Source organism: Pan paniscus, chromosome 18, assembly GCF_029289425.2.
Source record: "Pan paniscus chromosome 18, NHGRI_mPanPan1-v2.0_pri, whole genome shotgun sequence".
NCBI lineage: Eukaryota > Metazoa > Chordata > Mammalia > Primates > Hominidae > Pan > Pan paniscus.
Window position 1 is genome coordinate 68,257,319 of NC_073267.2, and position 6,257 is coordinate 68,263,575.

Sequence of the window (6,257 nt, forward strand, 5' to 3'; positions counted from 1 at the left end):
TGAGCCACCGGGCCCAGCCATGGTCTATGATTTCATGAAAAGAAGTGGCTGGAGCACAAGTTCAGACTCAAGTAGAGTGGCTCTGAGTCTGCATCCTAGCACTCCATGCTGCTTCTCTTGGTCTTGAAACCAAGAAGTTGCTTATATTTTTGTCAAAGGAATCTTTTCCTTAGTGAATTCCTGTAATTAAAAAATAACTTTCTTATTTGTTTAATATTCATTATAAAAAATTTAGCCAGCACTGATAAGCAAAAAGAAAAACTCCATTTCCAGCATCCTTTAGGAAACTATTTAAAACAGTTTGGGATTTCTTTCTATTGTTCTCTCCCTCCCTCCCTCTCTCTCACTTTACTTTCCCTTAATTGTGTGTGTGTGTGTGTGTGTGTGTGTGTGTGTGTGTGTGTGTGTGTGTGTGTGTGGTATACAGTGATGCTTTGGGCCATCACTCTAAGTCATTAGATATTTTGTAGTCTTCTTTCTTGCCTTCCTTCCTCCCTTCCCTCCCTCCCTCCCTCTTTTCCTTTCTTTACTTTTCTTTTTTCTTTCTTTCTTTTTGAGACAGGGTCTCGCTTTGTTGCCTGGGCTAGAGTACAGTGGCATAATCATGGCTCACTGCAGCCTCTACCTACTGGGCTCAAGCAAACCTCCCATCTCAGCCTCCCTAGTAGCTAGGACTGCAGGAGCATGCCACCATGCCTGGATAAATTTTGTATTCTTTGTAGAGATGGGGTTTCACCTTGTTGCCCAGAGTGGTCTGGAACTTCTGGCCTCAAACGATCCACCTGCCTTGGCCGCCTCCCAAAGTGTTGGGATTACAGGGGTGAGCCACTACCCCGGCAGGCTTATTTTTAATAATTGCATAACACTCATTTTTGGGTCAGTTTTAACAATTATTTTTAACTTTTTTTTTTGTCTTTTAAATTCTTCATTTGTGACAACTTAGTTTTTTGAACATATAAAAATTGGGAAACAGTCTGGGCGCAGTGGCTCATGCCTGTAATCCCAGCACTTTGGGAGGCCGAGGTGGGCAGATCATGAGGTCAGGAGATCAAGACCATCCTGGCTAACACGGTGAAACCCCATCTCTACTAAAAATACAAAAATTAGCCAGGCGTGATGGCACGCACCTGTAGTCCCAGCTACTTGGGAGGCTGAGGCAGGAGAATCACTTGAACCCGGGAGGCAGAGGTTGCAGTGAGCGGAGATGGCACCACTGCATTCTAGCCTGGGCAACAGAGTGAGACTCCTTCTCAAACAAAAAAAAAATTGGGTAACAACACACACTGGGGTCTGTCAGGGAGTAGGGTAGGGGGAGGGAGAGTATTAGGAAAAGTAGCTAATGCATGCTGGGCTTAATACCTAGGTGATGGCTGATAGGTGCAACAAACCACTGTCATACGATTACCTATGTAACAAACCTGCACATCCTGCACATGTACCCTAGAACTAAAAATAAAAATTAAAATAAAAGAATTTAAAAAACTGTGTATATTAGCAAGCTTCCAGTCACCCCAGCAACAGCCACCTTCTCCCCACTCCCCCCACCTCTGTCTCTCCAACGAAAACTAGGCCCCTACTCGCCCACTGCCCGGGATCTGCAAGCTGCGCGCCCATGAGTTTCAGTACCTATTTGGACTTTCACAATCAGAGATGGCAGTGGTGAAGGCATCAACGTCGAAAGCTTCCAGGCCTTGGTATTCTCATCTGGCGTATGCAAGATACTGGCAACATTATCATCAAGCAATGGCTTGATGGCAAAGCCATCAGAATGCCTACAGGAAGGCCGTGGAATCCTGTGTCAGTCGCCTGTGGCGCTTCCCTTTTATTTTATTTTTTTTAAAGACAGAGTCTCGCTGTTGTTGCCCACGCTGGAGTGCAGTGACACAACCTCGGCTCACTGTAACCTCCACCTCCCGGTTTCAAGTGATTCTCCTGCCTCAGCCTCCCGTGTAGTTGGAATTACAGGTGCCCGCCACCACACCCAGCTAATTTTTTGTATTTTTAGTAGAGACGGGGTTTCACCGTGTTGGCCAGGCTGGTCTCGAACTCCTGATGTGATCTGCCTGCCTTGGCCTCCCAAAGTGCTGGGATTACAGGCGTGAGCCACCGCACCCAGCCGGCACTTCCTTTCTGCACTTCTTTTCCAAAGCTCTTACAACAAACAGGCTGGATATCCTCAGTCCTTCTGTGACCATCATGTGGCCTGGCAGGACTCCACCTGCAGTTCTTCACATTTCAGAGGGTCTGGGCAGCATCCACATGACAGCACTGGGATCCAGGCATCCATGAGAGAAGACCAAGCTTTGTTTAAAGAGGAGGAGTAGATGCAGAGGTAGAATGTGACCTGAGCAATATGGAAATCACCGAGGATCTCCGCCAGTACTTTGCAGAAACCGGGAGGCACAGAGAAGAATGAGGGTGGCGGCAGCAGCTGGATGCAGAGTGCTTGGACAGCTACGTGAATGCCGACCACGACCTTTGCTACAACACCCACTGGTGGGTGGAGCCCCCGACTGAGCGGCCCAGCAAGCGGTGCCAGGCTGAGATGAAGCGCTTGTATGGGAACAGCACTGCCAAGCTCCAGGCCATGGAGGCTTCGGTGCAGCTGAGCTTTGACAAGCACTGTGACCAAAAGCAGCCCAGTTCTGGCTGGTCATGCCTGTGAAATTCTGAGCTTGGGGCACAGGGCCCCAGCCTCTCCCTCTTCCTTTTGGGTACACTCTCTTCATTCTCCCTCTGTACATTTCTCAGGGAAAGGGGGCTTTGTACTGAGGTACAGGCATGTTCACCACAGTCCCAGTGGGGCCTGTCACAGGGTGGATGTACAATGCCAGCCTCTTGGGGGTTGGCAGGACGTGTTCTCTTGCCAATATGATACATTTTCTCCTGACATAAAATAATTTTGTATATATTACACTGGTTTTTGCTGTTGTCAATCATCATTAACTGCCTAGAAACAAACAAAAAATTGTATATATTTACGGTACACAACGTGATGTTTTGATAGACCATGTGAGGCGATCATCACATTCCAGTAATTAACATCTCAATCACTTCTACATAGTCACCATTTCTGTACCCTTTGACCAACACCACCCCATTCCCATCTCTTCCCAGCCCCTGGCAATCACCATCCTACTCTGTGCTTCTATGAGTCTGGCTATTTTAGATTCTGTGTATAAGTGTATAAGTTTGTAGAGGGCAGAACATGGTTTAGACATGCTGAGTTTTTGGGGCTTATGGGTCATTTAAATGGGAATGCCCTCAAGTAGCTGAAGGTATGAATCTGAAGGCCGAAGAAATTTTGTGTAAAGAAATTCTTATTTTGGCCAGGCGCGGTGGCTCACACCTGTAATCCCAGCACTTTGGGAGGCCGAGGCGGGTGGATCATGAGGTCAGGAGATCGAGACTATCCTGGCTAACACGGTGAAACCCCGTCTCTACCAAAAATACAAAAAAGTAGCCAGGCGTGGTGGCAGGTGCCTGTAGTCCCAGCTACTCGGGAGGCTGAGGCAGGAGAGAATGGCGTGGACCTGGGAGGTGGAGCTTGCAGTGAGCCGAGATTGCACTGCACTCCAGCCTGGGCAACAGAGCCAGACTCTGTCTCAAAAAAAAAAAAAAAAAAAAAGTTCTTATTTTACACTTGGTGAACTTAAGACTCAGAAGATAAGTCACTTTCCCAAGGTTCAAAGACTTTATATGTCTGGCTAATGCTGGGTTCTTCATGCATGATATTTACCATTTCATGGGTCAAGAAACTAATAAATTCATCTGTGAGGTAAAACAGTCTTTTTTTAATCATACACAATGTTAAGCTCACTTTTCATTCTGGTCACTCTCACCTCACACTTTGTTTATTATTTATTCATTTTTTAGAGACAGGATCTTGCTCTGTTGCCCAGGCTGGAGTGCAGTGGCACGATCATAGCTCACTGCATTGACCTCCTGGGCTCTAGTGATCCGCCTCAGCCTCCTGAGTAGCTAGGACTACAGGCACACACTACCATCTTTTAATTTTATTTGATTCTTTTGTCTCTCAGTGTTTCATTTTGAATAGTTTCTATTCCTATCTTTTTAATTCACTGATCTTTTCTTTGCAATGTCTAATCTGCCATTACTCCCATCCAATATATTTTCCATGTGATACATTGTATTTTTTCATCTCTAGAAGTTAGATTTGAGTCTTTTTATATCTTTTTTTCTTGTACTTCAAATTTTAAACATGTGAAATGAAGGTATAATAATCATTTGAATGTTTTTGCCTGTAAAATTCTAACATCTGTCTCAATTCTTGGTCAGTTTTGATTGATTGCTTTTTCTCCTCATTATGTTTGTATTTTTTTTAAACTTCTTTGTGTTTCTGTTAATTTCTGATTGGATGCCAGATATTGTGAATTTTACCTTATTGTATATCTTAGTTCATTTAGCCTTCTGTAACAAAATACCTTAGACTGAGTAATTTACAAGCAACACAAATTTGTTGCTCACAGTTCTGGAGGCTGGGAAGTCCAAGATTAAGGTGCTAGCAGATTTAGAGTTTGGTGAGGGCTTGCTCTCCACTTCAAAGATAGTGCCTCGTTGTGTTCTCACATGGTGAAAGGGTCAAGGGGGTTCCCTCAAGCCTCTTTTAAAGGGTACTATTCCTAAGTCACTTCCTAAAGGCCTCACTTTTTTTTTTTTTTGAGATGGAGTCTCGCCCCATCACCCAGGCTGGAGTGCAGTGGTGCAATCTCAGCTCACTGCAACCTCTGTCTGCTGGGTTCAAGTGATTCTCCTGCCTCAGCCTCCCGAGAAGCTGGGACTACAGGTGTGTGCCACCAGGCCTGGCTAATTTTTTTGTATTTTTAGTAGAGATGGGGTTTCACCATGTTAGCCAGGATGGTCTTGATCTCCTGACCTCATGATCTGCCTGCCTTGGCCTCCCAAAGTGCCGGAATTACAGGCATGAGCCACCACACCCGGCTGGCCTCACTTCTTTTTATTTATTTATTTATTTTATTTTATTTTTTATTATACTTTTTAAGTTCTAGGGTACATGTGCACAACGTGCAGGTTTGTTACATATGTATACATGTGCCATGTTGGTGTGCTGCACCCATTAACTCGTCATTTACATTAGGTATATCTCCTAATGCTATCCCTGCCCCCATGCCATGACAGGCCCTGGTGTGTGATGTTCCCTTTCCTGTGTCCAAGTGTTCTCATTGTTCAGTTCCCACCTGTGAGTGAGAACATGTGGTGTTTGGTTTTTTGTCCTTGTGATAGTTTGCTGAGAATGATGGTTTCTAGCTTCATCCATGTCCCTATACAGGACATGAACTCATCCTTTTCTATGGCTGCATAGTATTCCATGGTGTATATGTGCCACATTTTCTTTATCCAGTCTATCATTGATGACATTTGGCTTGGTTCCAAGTCTTTGCTATTGTGAATAGTGCTGCAATAAACATATGTGTGCATGTGTCTTTATAGCAGCATGATTTATAATCCTTTAAGTATATACCCAGTAATGGGATGGCTGGGTCAAATGGTATTTCTAGTTCTAGATCCCTGAGGAATCGCCACACTGACTTCCACAATGGTTGAGGTAGTTTACAGTCCCACCAACAGTGTAAAAGCATTCCTATTTCTCCACATCCTCTCCAGCACCTGTTGTTTCCTGACTTTTTAATGATTGCCATTCTAACTGGTGTGAGATGGTATCTCATTGTGGTTTTGATTTGCATTTCTCTGATGGCCAGTGATGATGAGCATTTTTTCGTGTGTCTGTTGGCTGCATAAATGTCTTCTTTTGAGAAATGTCTGTTCATATCCTTTGCCCACTTTTTGATAGGGTTGTTTCTTTTTTTCTTGTAAATTTGTTTGAGTTCATTGTAGATTCTGGATATTAGCCCTTTGTCAGATGAGTAGATGGCAAAAATTTTCTCCCATTCTGTAGGTTGTCTGTTCACTCTGATGGTAGTTTCTTTTGCTGTGTAGAAGCTCTTTAGTTTAATTAGATCCCATTTGTCAATTTTGGCTTTTGTTGCCATTGCTTTTGGTGTTTTAGACATGAAGTCCTTGCCCATGCCTGTCTCCTGAATGGTATTGCCTAGGTTTTCTTCTAGGGTTTTTATAGTTTTAGGCCTAACATTTAAGTCTTTAATCCATCTTGAATTAATTTTTGTATAAGGTGTAAGGAAGGGATCCAGTTTCAGCTTTCTACATATGGCTAGCCAGTTTTCCCAGCACCATTTATTAAACAGGGAATCCTTTCC

The 6,257-nt window shown here is 44.0% G+C and overlaps 1 pseudogene; it reads left to right on the plus strand.

The window, feature by feature from the left end:
- The first annotated feature begins 247 nt into the window (after positions 1-247).
- On the plus strand, positions 248-5,997 carry LOC100968168 (gem-associated protein 8-like; annotated as a pseudogene).
- The last annotated feature ends 260 nt before the right edge of the window (positions 5,998-6,257 follow it).